The 20,142-nt window shown below is 48.8% G+C and overlaps 2 protein-coding genes across 3 annotated transcripts in view; one reads left to right on the forward strand and one right to left on the reverse strand.

Annotated features, from left to right (window-relative positions):
- Tpst (tyrosylprotein sulfotransferase) overlaps positions 1 to 20,142 on the forward strand; it is a 119,124-nt gene that overhangs the window by 42,615 nt on the left and 56,367 nt on the right. The window contains exon 1 of one of the 2 annotated variants that reach the window (XM_076899967.1): positions 17,461 to 17,589. The exons of the other annotated variant lie outside the window; for it this stretch is intronic. The gene's annotated coding sequence lies outside the window, so the exon portion shown is untranslated. Of the gene's footprint in view, positions 1 to 17,460; positions 17,590 to 20,142 lie in introns of those variants that run through there. 2 annotated transcript variants of the gene reach the window in all.
- The window catches only part of LOC143426477 (uncharacterized), a 91,617-nt gene continuing 90,739 nt past the window's right edge, over positions 19,265 to 20,142 (reverse strand). The window contains exon 3 of the mRNA XM_076899966.1: positions 19,265 to 19,275. The gene's annotated coding sequence lies outside the window, so the exon portion shown is untranslated. The remainder of the gene's footprint in view (positions 19,276 to 20,142) is intronic.

Below are 20,142 nucleotides of genomic sequence, written 5' to 3' on the forward strand. Positions count from 1 at the left end.
GCAACTCCGCCGTGAGATAATGAAAGGGGTAGGCAAATGAAATGGCAGGGAACGAAGCTCGATCAATAGCAACGAACACCACGATTTCCATACACTTCGCTCTCCCCTCGATCAGGGCATCGCCATCGAGCTTTCTATCTTGTTAACCCACTACCTTTTCATCGACCGGATGAAACGCGCCTAAACGTTCGATTCGAGGGTGGCCATCGTTGGGGGGCTGCGCGCAGAGCCAATAAAAGAAGAGGCGCCCTCGAAGCGTCGCGGAACGATTCCATCGAGGCTCGCGCGCGCGATCGACCGATTCGCGGTAATGGAAGCGACCGGTATTCCTAATGGGAATGCAAATGTCGCGTGCGTCCGACGGTGAACGCCGCGAAAGATGAAACGCAACGTTTCCATCCTGGCTCGATCTATTATTCGCAGGTGACCAGACTGGAACCTCTCGATCGCCCTTCTGGCGTTTCTGGCTCGATCGACCTCGACATTTGACGAGGCTATTTATACGGCCTCTGGTTAATCGCTCGCATAATGCCGTGGAAAATTGCCTCGAGGATGGCAGAGTCTTGCCAGGCGAGGCTTAACGCCGCTTGCCTTTTGCTGGTTCGTCGAATTCTCCCAGGCAATTCTTTGTGTTAATATTTTCGAAAATTCTACACGCGGTCTAAAGCGAGTGGGCACCTTGAGGCAGGGAATTTATAAAGAGACCAGCGAGAAGTTTCTTAGAAAGGAGTGTATGAAATGGTCACATCGCGGAGATAGGAAGAAGAGGCGACTAATTAGGCAAACGAACGATCGTCGGGAAACTTCGTCCAGCGCGTCCATCTGGCCGCTCGCCGGGAAACTACAGCAACTACATAGGGGTAGTTTGTCCGCAGTCGGACGCGACCGCCAAATTCGTGGGGTTTATTTATCGCGGCTCGAGTTGCGGGCTAACCGGCTAGAGTTACCTCCGCGTAACTCGTGGGGAGGCGAAACGACGCGTTCTCGCCGCAGCAGCTTCGATATTTGACCCTGATGAGGCACAGTTCTCTTTCTGCCCTTCCCATTCTTCCGAACAATATTTTCCACCCTTAGCGCGGCGTATCATTAGAAGCAAATTCAACACCCCGGCTTTTAATTAAACTCCACGACCCTCCTCTCCCAGTTGTTCCACCGTGCGACGACGCACACGAACTAGTGCGCAGATACACCAACGTTCTTTTCGATAGGCGTAAACCTGCAACCGCGAGTGAACAAACGCGAGCTCGCTGAATCTGTCGAGCAAAGTTGGCGAGACTGAGGAGCTCCTCGCGAGAGGGTGCGTAGTTTCTTGAAGCGAAAGAAAGGGTTGCTTATCAAACGTCCGTCATTGATTAGACGCAGTCGGTTCCAGGAACTTGGTGTTTCAATTCTCTCCACTCCACCTCTATTCCACGCCTCTCTCGCGCGTCCCTTCTTTCACCGTCGGTGTTCACCCCGGTGGCGTTGCTCTCATTATGCAGAAAGCATACTCTGAGGCTGGACACAACGCGGAGGAACATACCTGCTGGCGGCTTTCGGTGCTCGAGTTCGCCGACTATAGACCCGGAAATTTCAACGACCCCTTTCACGACGACCTACCCCAAGAGAAAGGCGGCCGTTGCTCGACTCGCCGCGTATTCAGACGTAGACGGACGTATACGTGCCGCGCCTCCGGCTCTGGGGCAGTCCGCGAGCCCTCGCATGCACCACCGGAAATCGTCTCCGTTCCCGTTCCGTGGATATCGACCGTCGATCCCTCGCTGTTCCCTCTCCGCTTCGTTCACGTTCGATTGAAAGTTACCGCGAATGTTTCCCCACACGGTGAATAAAAGGGCGTCGCTTTTCTTCCGCGTTCGCCTACGTAATTCTCTTGCCCTTTTTCCGTTCCTCTTTGTACGAGTTATGGAGGTACTGTTTCGAGAACAGTTTACCGTTGAACAGAGCAGACAGAAGATTGCTTAGCTTTTGGTTTATTAATTTAGCGATGGTTAGAGGGAGAGGCGAACGGACAGAGAGAGAGAGAGGGTGGAAAATTTACGGAGCACACGGCGTCCTTTCCAAAGGTGTTACTCGTTGTGTAAGTATTGCCACTTTTAAACTATTCAAATAATCCTGGGTACTCTGTTACGGCTCTCTCTCTCGCGAGGCACAATTTCCTTCCAATTTCCTTTGGTTTCGAATTAACTCGAGAAATAGAACGGAACGGATTAAGTAAAATTCACGATCGACCCGGAATCGCGTCGTTTAGATTTTCCCCCGCGCTCAACTCCTTGGAACGATTACCTTCGGATCTTCTAGTCGCGGGTCAACCCCGTGGAAAATTGCAGGAATTCCTCCGGTATTTACGCGTCTTCGTTATCGCGGATGAACGCGAATCTACTGAAGAGACCCTCTGTCATCTCGTCTCACCGAGAGCCCCGCTATTTGCAAACCCGATGACGTTATTTACGTATCTCTTAAATTCTCTCGATGTTGATTTACCCCGGTCCCTGTTCGCCATCCATTGGAGAACAATTAAGGTCATCTACGCACTTCAATTCTACCTACCCTTAAACATTTCGCCACTGTGTATGAGATGTCTCGCAGATTATTCGTCGTTAATCGAGAAAAATTGCGAATCGCGGATAAATTTTATATCTCGTAACCCAACCAAACTTCCATGGACTCGCGTAAACATTGTCGCAACGCGAGAGATCGTATCGGTAACGGCGACAGGGTTAACTTTCTCGAAAACCTTGTAAAAAATGAAGTGTCTATTACTCCGTCGCTATTCTCCGGCGTAAACTCGGTGAAGAGCTACAGGGAAGTGTAGAAAGCATCGGGTTTTTCTACTCGATTTATCGAAGTTCGCTTCTCCATGAACCCTCAAAGCTGACTCGTGGCTCTAAACTTTACGTTTCCTTCGATTCCCTCGACTTTACGTCTCCGCGCCGCAATAGGTGCGCTCATCGATCGGATTTACCACGGATAAAGACGATAAAGGTATCGCGAGCTCGAAGACGATACGATCAAAGACGTGACCAATTTCAGCCTCCGCGACAACCGTCGGCTCTGCCTGATCCGGTCCGTCCATCCACCATTTTATCACGTCGTCCTTAAGTCTCTGTTTTACGAGTTCGAGCCGATAGCAGGGAGCATCCGGCGATTTCTCAGCCGATCCTTGCCTCGATCGAGAAAGGTCCTGACGTTAAAGAAGCGATGCTAATTTATGGATTCGTGACAAGCGGTCCTTGCAGCAGGCTATGAGTTATGAATCGAATTAGAACGAAGTCCTAAGCCGCGAGATCGTAAAGCGGTTTAACAATCGCGTTGAGCTGGGGGGAGCTGAAAAGATCTTTCCACGGGTTTACGAGCTCGCGACCAAACGTGACCCATCACCCTGCCGCTCTATTCTCGTCGAATAAATCGCCGCTGCAGCATGGACCCTAAAGCGTGATTTGCATTTACCTTCGAGAGCCTCTTTCACGGAGAACGCTTCGCACTGGCTGCACGTGCGTTCTTCGAATATTGTCCACGCGTGGAGCGAAATTGCAACAGATTTGCGGAATGCTCGCGATTCAATTTTAATCCTCCTTTGCGTGGGAGTAGGTTACATTAATTCGCCAAAGATAAAGTAGCTTTGAAACTTTCTACGAGGAGCAGGAGGTCTTGGAGAACCTCTATAACTCTACACGCGACCATGTCGTTTTGCTCAGAGTGAAGGAGAGAATTCTGAGCAATTGGGATTTTGAAAATCATGCTTTCTTTTTTATCAAGGAACACGAGCTTGACCCAAATGGTAAGAAATATTTATAAATAGACTGATCGATAATCCTTGCACCGGCGGGAAAGTCGGCCAAGTTGCCGGTGTAAATTGACGCTGATTACAAATTGTAATTTCAAGCCTCTTTGTTCCCTCTTTAAATACGAGCACGAATGAAAACCTGGCCCTTTGTTCCCTCATTTTTGTCTCTCGCGCCCTGTTCCATTCGCGAGAATTAGCACTCCTTGCCCCAGAAAAATCACTTTCAGCGCCTATCTTACACTCCAATCGTTTTGCAACTTCCATAGAGTCTAATCTTCATGGAAAAAAAGATGTTCGCGTGTCTATTTTATTCCGCTCGGTACAATAGACGAGGCCTCGCGTTGACCCCGGAAAAAGTCGTTCGCAGTTTTTCCTGCGTTCCAACCTAGATTCTAAAAAGGACCGTAAACGTCGGGAAACAGTCCTTTTCCATTAGAAAAATTGCCGGAACGATCTAAATGCATCAAAAGATTGCCAGTTCCCTTTCTTCTACTCCCTCCTAATCAAGGTAACATCCCGCGGAGTGGGTTCGAGAAGAGCAGCACGCCTTTTGTTCGCCAGCTCGTCGGCGGTCGTTATTTCGGTGGTCCTTTAGTTGGGCGCGGAGTTGTTGCGCTCAGCGGGATCTCGTCGGTTTATTAGCAGCGCGGCGCAGTAAACTTTTTGATCGAGACCTCGACCCGTGACTTTTTCTAGCCCCGGGAAGTTGCCGCGAGAATTTACCGTGTAACTGAGAAATTCGATGGAACAGCTTTTCACGTTACGCTCTATAAAAGCGTTCCTTTCGCCTCGTCTCTTTTTCTCTCTCTCTCTCTCTCTCTCTCTTCTTTACCAAGGAATTATTTTATTCGAACGCATCCGTGCATGCTCGATGCTCTCTCTGTGTACGTCGTATATTTAGCATTCACTTTGCGAAGAATTGGGAAATTTTTGCAACACAAATGAAACGAGCGTAGTTGCGAAGCTTTTAGCGGAATCAGTGATGTAGGTCGTTGCACGGTCAAACGTGAGTGGATAGAAGACGATACAAGTCAGACCGTGGCTCCAACTTTCTCCCATGAAAATTTCATACCCTCCTCCGACCGAAATCCCTCCTCCACCCTCCGCTCCTTTTGTCCAACCTTCAGGAGCAGACCCTCTTTAAAATTCTACGTTACGAACCCAAACAATTTTTCTTAAACGGTTCAACCCAAGTACTCGCACGGATCTTTTCCTCGTCTAATCGCCGTGTACTTATCGCGCGTCTCTCGTCCCTGTCCAAATAGCGCGCGAACTGAAACTAGCCCGGATGATCTACAGCGTTCGCGAGAAGTTAGCCAACTTAACCGGTCCTCCGCGTCGTCGTTCCCTACACCCCGTCGAACTTTGCGGAATATTAATCACCGCGATAGCTGGGAGTCGGAAAAACTTGTGATACTCCATCTCTCCTCGAAGCACGTGCCATCATTTCCCATACGATATCGAGAAGCCGCGATCCGGTTAGAACATGTATCATCGCGTTGAGACGATGCGTCATAGAGGGATGGAAACGATAGAATCGTTCGAGGGAACGAACAGCGGTTGGATCGAAGCAATTCGTGCTGCTAGCGAGTATTTAGTCTAGATCGATAACTATAGCGAAGGAAGTACGTATGGGGTGTTGAGGCAACGGGAAATTTCTTCGATTAATATACCAATATCACGTTGATGCCTCGAGTGAAACCCGCTCGCAACCCCAGCAGCCTTACGCGAAAAGCAGGAAGTGTCGGAAGTATGAATAAATCCGTTCGACAAGACGATAGCTCTCGAAGTCAGTCGCGAGGATTTATCAGGCAGGCTCGGTCTATGGGTCTCGTCATCTTTTATTCAGAATAGATTCCGCGACACGGCCACGGGAGATCGGCGGCTGTTCTTGATCCACGTGACGCGCGTATCAGCGCGGCAGCCGCGGGACGCTGTTGAGAGGCGTGCCGCGGAGGCTTCTTGCCTCGAAATAAGATTAACCTTCTACTCCGGTTCCCGCGGGCTCCAGTTTTCCGGTAGACCTGCCCCGTTCCCAACAGAGCCGCGGTGGTGCACGTAAATTTCACGGAGCCGAAGGCTAGAGGAGGAAACGAAGGAGAAAAAGGAACGAGGCGAGCAGCCAGAGAGCGAGAGCCACTAGTGAAAGTCGATAGGTCTCCTCTCGCGAGCTGGTTCCACGTCCTTCGTCCTGCTCGAAGATCCTTCAGTCGGGACGAGTGCAGGAAACGTGGGGTGAATGGTTAAGTGCAAGACGCTCTACAATTATTCTTGCGTTATTGCTTCTTCAGTCAAACCAGAATCAACCAAGAAGTTAACTAACTAACGAGACTAATGACAAGTTCACTTAATTCGAGTAAAATACAATATTTGTTGGCGACCACCCTTCTCCGGGATCTTGTTTTTTCTCATTTAAATGCTCAGACCATGGGTAAGCAACCGTCCAGGCATATGATACGACGGAGAGAGCATCTTGTTTCGCTGCTCCACGGGAACATGCAAATTTCAACAGGAAAACGGGAACGCCTCGGTGGAAGTCAATACAGCACGGCTTACGCACACGCAGCTCCTCCCCGAGCCATCTCACCCCACTCGCCGGCCAGTCCTCGTTTCCCTTTCGTCGGAGAAACAAACGATCCAATAAAACCACGGCACCCACCAGCATTTTTCCCCGTGATTCTGGACTGATCGCCGCTATTATTCCCTCACCGTCGACGACGAACAGTTCCTTCGCGATATCCTTATTAATGGGGACCTTTACATTCCGCTCTGCGTCCGTAGCGGCTCGATTCTGTTTCTTACGAGGGTCGATGAACGGATACCGTGTTTGCCCGTGAATCTTCTTCCCCCTCGCTCTTTCCATCGGTGAGTGCTCGTCTTTTTCGTGCCTTTGACGACCCTTTGGTTTATCTCCTCTATGATAATAGGCTCGTACCGGATATTTATGGGAAGGGAAGTTATTGAGATCTCTCGATCGCAAAGAGGATATCGTCAGTACTTTGGCGATGGTTTGAAAAATCAAGCTTCTGATGATTCACCTGTGATTCACCATTTTGCAGAGGAACATTATTCTCGAAATATAATGATTCAACTTCCGTTGTTACTATCGCGAGATCATTGCCATCTGATTTTCATTTCAATCGCGAGATACTATCGCGACCAAGATGAATTGAACGCCAATCGTTTCGTTATAAAGTTAGACAAGCAATAAATATTTCCAATCTCTGCCGTTGTTCTTGAAAAGCCACGCGAACGCGAGAAAACGCTCGCGAGGGAAGAGACGCGGCATCCCCGTCACCGCGGCTGTCTTCGAATCCGTCGAAATCCGCTCCATCAGCCGCGGGGAAAATTCCATTGTTCACGGGGAACCTCCTCTCTCCTCGTTGCTCTTCACTTCCGTCCATTTGCCGCGCGTTTGCATATTCCATCCGGATTCGCCGCGAGTCGAAAAGGAAGCGCGATCGTTGTCCCGCGCGCGCGGACCTTGTTTCCCTTCCGCATTACCGACGGCACCGATCCGGAAATCGGAACCGGGCTCTCCGCTTTCAGACGCGACGAAGCTCTCGCCCGCGCGCGATCGATTCGCGATGCTACGCGTCTGCTACGAGTTTTAACTAACTAACAACTTTCACTGAGATCAATGGGCCTCGTTGTTCGTTTCGCGGAACAATCTGCTTTTCTGAAGAGCGTGCGCGATTCGATCCGCTTGGAGTATAGAAATACGCACAGGTGCTTTTAATTTTCCCGTGGATTTCGAGTCCAAGACAGACCTTGTCTCAGCGAGCAATGCTTCGTCCATTGGTCAAGTGGTTGACTGGCGAGTTAGTCTGGGATCCCCAACGACATCTCGAAACGAGGGGATTCTTGGCCCTCGACTCTGTTCTCCAACGCGAAGGAGTCTGAAGAAGGATCTGTTCGCGTCGTCTGGAAAACGCGGGATTATTGGCTATCGCGGTGATCCACCTTCGCGACAATGCCGGTAGAATCCGGCTAAATATAGATAGAGACGTCTCAGCCGCGTTTTCCATCGCGTCGAGGACAAAGTTGGTAACGAATCTGAGGGAAATACCATCTTTGCCTTTGCCTTCTTTTTACAATCACTCCTTTTCGATTTTTCTTCGCTTCGTTTGATAAAGAGCAATGGAAAGTCGGTTTCTTTCTTCTTTACTCGTCTCGAAATAACGAAGCGAACCCCCTCCCCGATTCATCACCCCTTATCGAGACAATGCGTATGCAAAGTACTAGGTCAGGGAAGATTTAAGCAAAGGTAACAGCGAGGAGACACTCGGCAAAAAGCGGTTCCCTGTGTTTCGGCTTCTTTCCTTACAGTGTGTTTCTCTGGTAATGGTTTTTGTGTTCTCCGTAATGGCGAAGATTTGTGAAAGTTGGACAGGCTGTACATCCTTTCTGAATCCTTGCTGAATATTAAGCTCGAGCATATGCGCGTATAGCTTCTTCGCGATAAATTTGTTCGTTCTCTTTTGTCTTTCCTAAAGAAAAAAAAAAGTTTAACGCAACACTGGCACCACGTTAGACAGATTCGCGATAAATCGTCGGTCGAAACACAGAACAAGAACGCTGCAGACGATGATGATCTATGGAATCGAGTGGCGGAGCCGAGCAAGGGCGGGACACGAATTCCTCTGCGGTTCTTGACGAACAAAGAATTATTGACACTCGTTTCTCCGTCGCCTGGCGATCGATGCGCGGGCCTGACGCGTGTCAGACGCGAAAGAAAGATGGTCGTTGCCTAACGATTTTTCCCTCGCGGTGGAAACGACAGGCCGCTCGAGTCAGAAATCAAAACGTCCACGCCTCCTCGATGAATAGAGGAATCGATTTATGGAGGCTATTCGACCTATTTTCGACCCGCGAAAGAGAAGCCTGGCCCTGTTCCTGGAAATCGAGAGAGGCCCAGCGGCTTTAACCGGGACTTGGAAAAACCATAAATCAATTGTTTTCCTTCTGAATAAAACTCGGGAGAGTTCCGTCGGGCGGACTCCTGGGATGGTGAAAAGAAGACGTTTGGGGATCATAAAACTTTCTTAGTTAAGGGGAAACTCGTTCCCGCGGATTCCGCTGATTCTATTTGCGCTGTTCTCGTTATTACCCTTCGCGATGCTCGACAGCGTCGTACGGACGGAACGAAAAACGACGCCACCGTCGTTTCTCCATTAATATTTCCGTCGTATTAGCGATACGAGCTCCCGGAGAAAAGTCTCGACGCGGTACGAACCTCGACAATCGCATCGAGCTTTCATCTCCAGGCGCGCACACTCGCGTAGTACATGTGCTCTCGCGTACACGGTCCAAGGAAATAATCCTGATTATATGAAAGTAGATAAACTAAGAAAAGAAAGGGAGAGAGAGAGAGAGAGAGAGAGGGATGAGAGGTTAGAAGCGTAGGAGGGAAACGGAAAAGTCGTTTGAGGATTCAACGGCTGTGCTGGCTGGCCGGCCACTTGCCAAAAGCATCCGACGAAATTAGAGATTCCGGGCTGGATTAGGAGACGACGGAAATCCGCGCTGGATCCGCTAGACTTCCACTCGTTTCCTTTCTTCCGCTACTTCTCATAGCCTAGCCGAGCGGTAGCCGAGGGATCGGGTCTGCTCGCCCGGTTTCATCCGGATTTGTCCCCTCGAAAGGAAACAACACGTTGCCCCGGACGAGATCCGAAGGGTTCTCTCCCCGTTGTCTCGGGGTTGCATCGACTCGATTCGCGTACAACGAACGGGATTACTCGCGGATTATCCGCCGCATGAAAATCTTCTATCGGTGGCTCGCGTTCTTTTCAGGCGTCAGAGCTTTTCATCGAATCGTGTTTGTCTTCTGTGGGTTTCGACTTAATCATTCTAGATCCATTCGAAGTGGAAACGCGTAGATGTGATAACGAACGTAGAATATTGTCGATTTATGTGTCTACAAAGTAATTAGACTCGTTTCGTCGATTCCTTCGTAGGAGCTTCAATCGAGACGCGTCCAATTAAGCGTTACGATGGAACTTGGTAGACCGCGGAAAGGCTAGGCGAGCTGTGTTTCCGGATGCGGTTGATCGTTTGACACTAGAGAGTCGAGTACGTCGCAATCACTTTGTAAACGTATTAGCGCAGTTTGAAGCGGGTGTAATCGCGATCGCGGCACGGTTCCCGAATATAAATGCAAATGGACAATCTTCTCGCGTCGATTCGCAATTCTGGAGAAGAACGAGGCGACCTCGTAATCGCGTTACCCTCGACGCCTCTCGCCGGCTTAGCTGTCGGAAAAACGCTCGCGTCCGTTCGCGGCAGCCGTGTCCGCGCGGTAACGCGTTAAGCGATTTCCGTCCCAATTAGGGCGTAATTGTTTTCCGATACGATCGCCTTGTAACGACCCGACGAAATACTTTCGCGAGCGCCAGGGACCTGTTTCCTCGAGACGCTGCGCGAAACATTGCGCTCCGCCGTCATCCTGTTGCAGTTGGAAAGTTTTTCACGGGACGCGACCCGTACGCGAGTAAACGAGTTTCTTCCAACGGCGTTGTGCGAATCGAATCACGACCCCTCGTAGCGTCCGTGAAACGACCGGCTTGATTACCATAGAGGAACCATTACCGGTGACGTTCGATTCACTTGGTAGCGTCGGAAAACAGGAGAACCTCGCCGAGCTGAACGCGTGGAATACTGATTTCGACCGTCGAAATCGTGATTAACTCTTTAAGCGATATCGGAACGCGTTACGCACGTCCATCGCCTAATGCATCGGATGATAAGCAAATTTTATTCATTGCAGAATAGAACAGGCGTTCGTATACTGTCTATTAAATTTGCATAAATCGTAGGATCTCGCTTCTAACTACTGACTCTCTCTAAATTCTTATTTCTGACTCGCGTATCTACCTTCAGTATCGCATCGAGAACTTATTAGTCTCGTATCGAGGAGGATTTCAGGAAGATCTTCGGGTTAAGAGAATAACGAAATTGCACGATAATCGCCAGAGAAGACCGTAATGAGCATCGCGACGGGGATGCTCTGTGCATTATCAAACGAACCGAACGACGCGCTCTAAAACCCAACGAGAGATCTCGGATGGCTCGTGGCCGAACACGCGAAACCGTGCAAACACAATGCACCGCGGATTATGAGTTTGCATAACTCGCTGATGACCAGCTGCAATTAATCCATGCTCTTTGAAGCTCTCCCCATTATACCTCCGATTGGACGCGAGGGGGATGAACGGTGCTCGTTGAAAACGAGCGCTTATCGATCGCCGATTGCCAGCCATCTATTATCACGTAGAGAATAAATACAGAGGAAGTCGGGAAGAAGAGATTTATTCATTAGCTTCGGGGAAAGTAACTCAAACTTGTTCTATTCAGCACTAAATCTTTAAGTAAATGGCAGACATCGATAATCGTAATTTATGCGCATTTTTTCATTCACTTTATATAGGATTTTCCAAGCGAGGCTTTCTGCTTCGAACAGTTACTCGATAGTTATTTAATCAGAATAACAATAATCCATAGGCGGCGCGTCCATGGAACAAACAGAATCTGTCAGCTTCATATCGTAATCCAATTAGCGCTTCCGTGCAATTAAATTCTATATAAACTCTCGACGCACTGCGCACACGCGTACACGATCGACTACACAAATAAAACTAATCATAAACATTCGGCGAACTCCAGTGTTCCTCGTATTATACGAAAGAATTGCTCGTAATAATTACGTTCCATTGATACTCGTCTGCGAAATCTGTACGCGATGCGACGAAAATAAAATATCGCTCGTTTCCACCTAATTACCGCGGGTTCCGTTCGTTAACGACGAATAGAGTAACAAGCTCGATAAAAGGTAAATTAGGGGTGGAAAAATGGCCCGTGGTACGCGCCGTTTCGGGGTTGGAATAACGTATCGGTAGCAGAACCGGTGAATGCAGGCCGCGTCCCGAGGGAAAGACGCCCAGCCACCACGAAGCTAATTAACGGGGGGGCCGTAGCCGTGTACACTTGCGCAAACATATCCTTGGAAATTCATCCGTCCCGTTCCCGTACCCGAAGGCGTGCCAGTTCTCCCGTCTCGTTCTGGCCGGGTCGTCGCGACGCGGCCCGCTGCGCGATAGTAAACTCGCCCTAATTGAATCGCGCGGCGCAAAGCCGACGTGCCTCCTAATAAGAGCTGCAAATACATTAGCATCCAATCTCGATGGGTACCCCCCGTGGGTGGCTCTGGATTATAATTCGCGGGTTCCAACGGTGGAACTCTGGTATCGATCCACGGGGTGAATCGCGAAAGGATCATCGCCCCTTTGTCCCGCTAATTTCCCGTTTGATCGGGTGACAATCCTCTCGATGGATGTTTCGTTCGATCCTCCTGCGTTCTGATTACCAACTTCATTGTATGGGTGAGCCTGTGTTATTGCGGATGTGTATGTCAGAAACGAGGAGGCAAAGAATTTCTCATCGAGATTAAAGATCGAAGAACATTCGTCCTGGAATTGGTACCATTGCTGTTTCAGATATTTTGCGAATATTTCGGATTATATTGTCGAATAAATTTATGCGAATAATGAAGTAACTAATTAGTTGGAAATAGGAGAAATATAGAATGGTGTTCTGTATTGACTAGTTGGTTTGAATTAGATATTACAGTAACTGTTACGATTACAGTAATTGGAATAATTATTGTTTGAATCCAATCACGATGGCAGAAGTTATTCATTGCGCAATGTTACAATGAATCGAATCTGTTTAGCCAATTTAACATCCCATTATGTAATTAGAAATAAAGATCGTTCCCGTCTAGATAGCCAACCGATCGATCCAAACTACTGAAACCACATTTTCAAAGAAAAAATATCGCACGTACATTTCATCGAACCTACACAGTACGCATCCCTTCCGCATCCTACGACCCTTGCTGGCACTTAACGAACATACCCGACTGCACAATTATCTCCTCGCTGGCAACCCCCTGGCAATCACCAACCAATCATTTCTCAATAAAAAGGTTCCTCCCTCTCGTACCTCGTAGCCCCATCGCGATTCAAGGAATCGCATCATCCCCGTCGTTACCCGTAACGAGATTCTTCTGGTCGCGTCCGTGGAGCCTTTCGGTTGTTACCCTTCGAGGAGTCATCGAGGGGGTGAAAAGACGACGCGAGTTCGAGCACCGCCTCCTGTCGGGCGTTATCGCTTTCCGATAACACCGGACACAGGCATCGCTCGGCATTAACAATTCAATTCCATATTTCCTAGTGGCTGGACGGTAGGATTCGCGTCTCCCCGGGGAAATACGTTGTTAATGCGAGCCTGGCCAGGGCCACGCGGACCCCGAGGCATCCGCGTTGTTCTCATTATTGGCCACCGGCTCTCCCGTGCGACTCGTAACGCGTCGGACGTGCTCCCAAATCGGGTACGTCTTTGAACGTGACGCAGCCTCGCGAGCTACCCTTAGCGCATCGCGCAGACTTCCTTCGCCCTTTACTTTTCACTTGGAAGACCACGCGCCCGCGCGTCTGTCGAGTCCCTCGTCCACGGGCACGAACTGAACTCGAACTTTCGTTAACCCTTTGGCACGCACAGATTTCTAGGGTACCTCAAGTTACTCGTGTCATTGTACATTTTCAGAAGTTTATTATTGTTTTGTCGCAAATGGCAGTACATTCGAGAGTACCTGTGATAATTATTTTTCTCGGATGAATATATATGCATGGAGATAGTCGCTCCTCTTGGGTAGGATTGTGTTACGGCTGTTAAAATCACACGGGTAATTTCCTATGCGCGATCAAACGGCCGTGAATCGTATCTGTATCAGTTCGTCGGAGAGATCCATTAATATCCGGCAACGGGAGAGCGTTTTACGATGCAAATGTTGAAACACGCTGACTCCGGGCGGTTTGTAATCCTGAGCCGCGGCAGGATAGGCGAGGATGTAAAAACACCGCCGGTGTGCATTAATATAGCTGGAAATCCACCAACGTAGCAATTTTCGACCAATAAAATCTGAGAATCGCCATTTCCCTGCCGTCCGAAACGCTGTTCCGTTTAAAACGTTCGAGTTATTAACGGAACAAACGAGTGCACCGGTACCGCTCCGCGAGGAAAGAACCCGACCTAACTATCGGCTACGTTCACGATATTCCGAGTAATTTCCTCCATTGATAAAAATGGAAATTCAACGCCAGTAATTAAATGATATGAAAAAGGGTAAATTGAATTAAATCGCGCGGGAAGGTGCCTTATTCGGTTCGTTTCCTTCTTCGACCGCTTTGAAATCAGCGTTTCATTCGATTCATTCTTCTACACCTTCGTTAGCTACAGAATGCAATCACGATTATTCGATTTCCACGATAGAAAACTCTGTTCTACCAGTAATAAACGCCATAAGTTACACGAGTCGTCAAGCAACCCTCGACAAATCTCCATAAGAGGAATACAGCCAATCATCGAAATGCACCCAACGCTTCGCCCACTGGGAACCAAACGTCACGTTCGATCGAGAAGAGTTATCATCGACGGACCGAGGCATTAACTGGTTCCGAAATCATATTTCAGACGGCAGACACTTAACCGATAAATTATCCGCGATCGATCGATCGATCGAGTGGCTACTTTGTTACGTGTTCAATGGTCCCACTTAACGCCACTGTATATCGTGTAACGAACGAGTTAACGGTCGTCTATGAATCGACTCGCGCTATTTACAGCCAGCCACGCTCCAGGGCGAAAGTAAATCGCGTCTCGTTAGTACCTAACTTCCGTCATAATTGAGCGGGCGTCTAGCCGTCTAGTTTCGGTTAGTCGCGTCGACCGGTTGCGCAAACACGCGGATGAACTATTCGGGAGACAATGACGAGGGAGACCGCAACCCCTTGCGCTCGAATCATAGCGACACCGAGCGCGATTTCCCTCGAGGACGGTGTCAGCGGAGCAAGCAGGGACGTTGTCGGGACGAAGATTCATTCGACTTTAAATGAGTAATCCAGCGAATCCCACGCTTGGTCAGTCTTATTTGCCTGCCATCGCGGATAGTGGCTACCAATCTGCTAGGCGATAACACCCCCATAGCGACGTATTATTATCGGAAGAATACCTTTAACGAAAGGACAATTTTCTGACGCTTTTTTGCCTCTTATCCAGTGGAAAGTTGCGCGGTTACGGTGAGAAGAACACAACTCCTTTCATCTTTATGCTTCGCCCGGTTAATGAATCGTCCGTGCGGTTAACGAACGGCGTTAATGAATAATCCCGGCGCCCGAATTAGAAACTAGAACTGGGTTATCGCGCGAAGTGGAGCGAAACGCGTGAGATTTTTCTTAGCAAAATCGAGCATTCTCTCCGATGTTACGCCACATCGTCTGGTGTAATTTCCCGCGAGAGCCAGAAGCATCTCGGTCAAGAAACTACAGAGACACGGATCGCGGGTAAAGAAATTCGACGCATCGACTATCGTCAACGTACCAGCCCGCGAGATCTGCCATCCCCGGGAAAGAACAATCCAATTTAATCTACGATTAATCGTGAACAGCGCAGAACAACGCCACGATGAAACATGAACGCGAGTTATGAAAGCTTCGCAGCTTTCTAGCGAACAAACTGAACGAGGAAAAAGGGGTAATTACTATCCCCAGACAAGAGACATTACACCAGAAACACTTTTTCTCATTTCTGAAGCATCCGTCGGTGCATCCCTCGACCTGCTGTTCTTCGATTAAAACGGATCGTCTCGTAGAGGCGAAGAGAAAACGCGGATGGCCATCGCTCCATGAAGCTAGCGATTTAATTACTGGTTAGTTCGGAAAAAAGGATTCGCGTGTAATCCTGAAGAGCATCCGCGTTGCACGTCGATAAGAGCAGCCACGTAGAAGCTATTCGCGGTGAGACATGCGCTCTGTAATGGCGCGAAGTGCTTGGTTTGAACCGTGGCGGGACTTGAAAAGCACGCGATAACGCCGATTACGTGCGCTCGCGTGAGCTCGAATAAAACACGAAGCGCGACGCTATTAGCCGGACGAAGTTCCGGCGTAACCCGGGCATTCTCGCGGACTTCCCTTCCGGTACGAGGTAACGAACCGGCAGATCGCACGCTGCGAGATAACTGGCGAGCATGGAACATCGGTGCACAATTTTCGCGCGTTGCTTTTGCAAGATAATCGAGGGCACGATGAATGGTACATCGACGTGTCCTGGGATTCGTCGATTGCAATTTTAGAGTTCGCTGAAAACGTCTCGAATTTGAGTACGAAGAGGAACCTCGCACAGGCTTATATCCAACAATAGCTTTTTTGAAAAATGATTATCGCAAGCTTTCGTTGCTTCGCTTAATGCACTCGAGACAAAAGATTTCTATTAGCGCGTTCGGTGCGAATAATGGCTGAGGCCGCTAAAAGGGTGCAAAGGGTGGTGCGAAAGGTATCACCCACTCGTCCGGTTAAAAGGCACGAAAATGGATCCAGGCGAGATCAGTGGAAAAGTCGCGAATCGAACGCGTTACTTAAGAGAGGAGACGTAGAGAAATCAAGGATGCGATACTCGACGGTTGAACGGTAATCGAAAAAGAGAGGAACAATGGAGCAGGGGGCGAAGGAAAATGGGACGAACCTCTTTACTCTATTCGCTGGGGAAGGACGTGAAATGCATTAAGAGCGACGCGCTCATCGAGGAAATGCTGGCTCGCGGTGGGAAATCTCCCGATGCGTCTGCATCCAGGATTCGGGCCGCTCTTAGGCGCGCAACATTAGTCGATCGGCGCTTGAAATTCCGTTTGTGGCGGCGGCGCGGGAGAGCGAACCGGCGTGCAATTATTCGAACACGAATCCGGCCGGATCCTCGAGGAAAGACAGCCCCTGGAAAATGGGGTTCGCGAATCAGGCTTGTTAGAACCGACAGCTACGAGAGTGTTAAGTTTCGAGCAGCTGAAATAAACCAGAGACTCCCGTCTGCATTGATAATCCGCTCGGTAAACTGAGCGTTCGTTGGACGTTGAAATTGCTCGTACTTTGATTTTCTTTCCGGAATTTCCCGGGAATTTACTTTCCGTATATTGGCGTTACTCTTTGATATCGCACGATGGACCTGTTTGTTCGCCAACACGAGGAAAAGTGATTAGACAATCTCGCTGGGGAAGAGTTAACTGGATCCCGTCTGATAACGTAAGACGGTGCATTTCTAATATTTGTTTGCTCGCGAGGAGCAAGTTCTCGAAGACGAGAAGACAACTGACGTAGACAGATGGAGGATAAAGTTGATTGATTACATAATTTTCGATTCGGTAATGCGCTGAAACGTTGCACGCTTCGGGGTTAATGAATATTGATGATGACACGCGGGCAATGAACAACGATGCGTCAATTGTGTCGGGATTGTAATCGTGTTTCCATCGAACGTATTCCCGCGATAATTGCGACACGTTAATCCCGCGGATTTCGTTGCAATTATACCACCACTTTGCCGGCTGGTTTTTAGCGAAACTAATTTAAACCAACGTTAAAAGTGAGAGACAGAGGGGCGGGGAGGATTCAAAGGAGAGAAGAACAGCGTTCGCGATTCGTATTCTGAGATTAAACCGGGATGAAATTATCTACCCGCCAGAAAGTTTCTACGATAAATCTGATTACGCTCGTCGTCGGTTCGGCGGGGCTTAATTACGCTCGACCAGACGAGGGAGGTAACGTAGCAAACGTTGTTTTCTGTTACAGATCACGAGGTACGGTGGACGATTCACTTTCACCGCGGAGCGAGCCCAACGGAGCTCCGCCAGATTTGTTATTCAATCTTCCCGTGCATCCGTTAAACGCGCAGGTGCTTCTCGGGAGGCTATAAAAATGGTAAAATACTTGTTCGGGAAACATAAATCCCCGTTTTACGCGTCCGACTGCGGGAACTGAAACGAGCTAGCCGCGCGCCAACTTATCCCCTCGCCCACCCCGTCCTATTCGTCTTAATCAGATTTAAAAAATGTATCGCTCGAATTAAAGTTACGTTAATTTTCTCCCCGGGCGTCGTTCCTCCCAAGTAATCACAGGAGGGCGAAGCGGAAGGGAGCAGCAGCTTCGCGGAATAAATTATTCATCCGATTCTTCTTACCAGCGATTCCGTGTTCGTACGGACATTTTCATTAAAAAGTTGCACTGACAGATGGAAATATTTTTTTGCTTTTTCATCCTGTAAAGGACAAAGCGCAGGCACCACGTATCGAGATATTGCGTGGCAATTACACGACGTTCGGTCTCGCTCAAACGAAATTTCCGCAGGGTGCGCGCACTCGTTTTCGAATAACTGGCCGCGCAACTTTTTTAATAACACGCATTGGGAATTTTGCGAAAAAAATTGCAATTTTTTCCCGCCGCGGGTGAAGTTCGCGCAAGCGAGCGCGACGCTAAAACACACGTGCAATTATTTTGCGGGGAGGCTATTCAAACGCTCGCGCGTGTTTGTCCACGCGCTTTCGAGCGACACAGGCGAACAGAGCTCGCGAAATTGTAGAAAACATTTGGGGACGCGATATGAAATCGTTCCTCCGATGAAATCACGCAGCAATGGGATACGAGTTCGTGCGATCCGCGGATCGATCGACTGGTCGCGTTAATTGTTCATCGTTCGCGATTTATTCCGCGCCAGCGACGAGTGACCAATCGATGAGAGATTCGAAGGATGACGCGCAAAAAGGGGTTAAACAGGGGCTGGACGGTAGCTGCGCCTTCGGCCTAGTTTCCGGGCTGCATTACCGGCTCGAGGTCGCAGAGAGAGAGAGAGCTCCGCCACACTCAGTGAAGAACTATCGAAGTAACGCTGAATTTCGAAAGACTAATTGAAATTCCTCGGCGATTCCTTTGGGGATAGAAACTCCCTATCCCTCTCACCCTTTCTTAACCAGCTCTATCTTTGAAGTTTCTTAGCTTTATTCCTTAGCTACTTGATGTTAGACGAGCTGGAAGGAGCTGCTCCACTTTCGCGTTATACCTGTTCGATGTAATCATCTTACAAAGTATGAAAGTAGTATTCGGAGGTTTTCAGAATCAGTCGAGTCGACGAGTAAGAACGATGTTTCAAATAGTTTATAAAATTTGTTTAGAAAAATTCATATTTTTCGAGTCGAAGCGGATTTTTTTTGAAAGATGTACAAAAGATTTGCGGTTTGAGAAACAGAGGATACAAAATCTACTTTCGTTTACTTCTACATTTGTCTCTGGTTGTTCGGGGTTCTTACGTGGCTGTAATCGAAGCGTGGAACAGCGGTAAGGATTATTCCTCGGGATCGAAACGGACGACAATGGGCGAACGATGGCTGGAAGTCTCTAATTACGAACGGAACTGGAACGGAATGAAATATTCAGTTGCCGGTCGCGCGGGCAGGTTTCTCCTTCCGTGAAATCTCGACACGAGCGTTTAGAGCGCGCGTAAGAAGATAATGAGTCGTAAGTATGACGGGACGGGGCGGTAAGAAGGCGGAAGGATAATTTAGTAATTGCGCGGGCAGCGAGCGTGTAAAAGGTTTCATCGCGCGGTTAATGCTTTAGCGAGGAATATTTCGCGGCTATCCGCGTGTCCCTTTTACCGTATTACGTCGTAAACGTGTACCGGGGCCAGACAATGTGAAAAAGCGCGTTCCGTAGCCCTGCCGCTCTCGAGCCGCGGAGGAATTGCCGCGATAAAGACGATGTAACGATCTACGTCGTAAAAGGCGCAATTATTCCCGTCTTAATCTATTTTGCCCTTTCAACGGTTACGAGACACGCGATTGCATCGATTAAAAATGGTTAAAACTATTTTATCCTTCCTCGGAGAAAGCAATCAGTGCGGCATTATCGATAATTACCAACATAAATGGATATTCGTAGCGTACCAATAATTTTCTATATTAGCAATGCAATTATCTGTTTATCTCCGTGATGCACTCCTGCTTACAGAGAGCTGGGGCAACAAAATGGAAATCACCGGTACGATTTGCGTCACGTTTCCTCTTTCGTCCGATCCGAGGCAATTCTTTCCGGGACACGCGTTTTGCCGTGCACATTTCGGTCGAAATTTAAATAGATCGCCATTACCAGCGAAACGGGGTCTCGACGCGGTTTGTATCGCAACGACATTAGTTATATGGCTGTCGTCGTTCTTTCGATATCGAGCTTTACGCTTCGACACGCTGCTACCCGCTCGATCCTACCTGCGGATAAACGGAATGGACTTCGATTTGCGAACGAAAGTTTAAAATGGCAAACTACATCGCAGCACGACAGGGGAGGGGAGGAAAGTTCGGCCCATCGTCGATTTTATCGACGAAATTTATTTATTGTTACATCCTCGTTCCCGTTTGACGCGCTGCCGCGATCGACGCGCGATGATTTTCGCCGGCATCGCGATACCGGTAATGATAACAGGTT

This window comes from Xylocopa sonorina, chromosome 8 (genome assembly GCF_050948175.1).
Source record: "Xylocopa sonorina isolate GNS202 chromosome 8, iyXylSono1_principal, whole genome shotgun sequence".
NCBI lineage: Eukaryota > Metazoa > Arthropoda > Insecta > Hymenoptera > Apidae > Xylocopa > Xylocopa sonorina.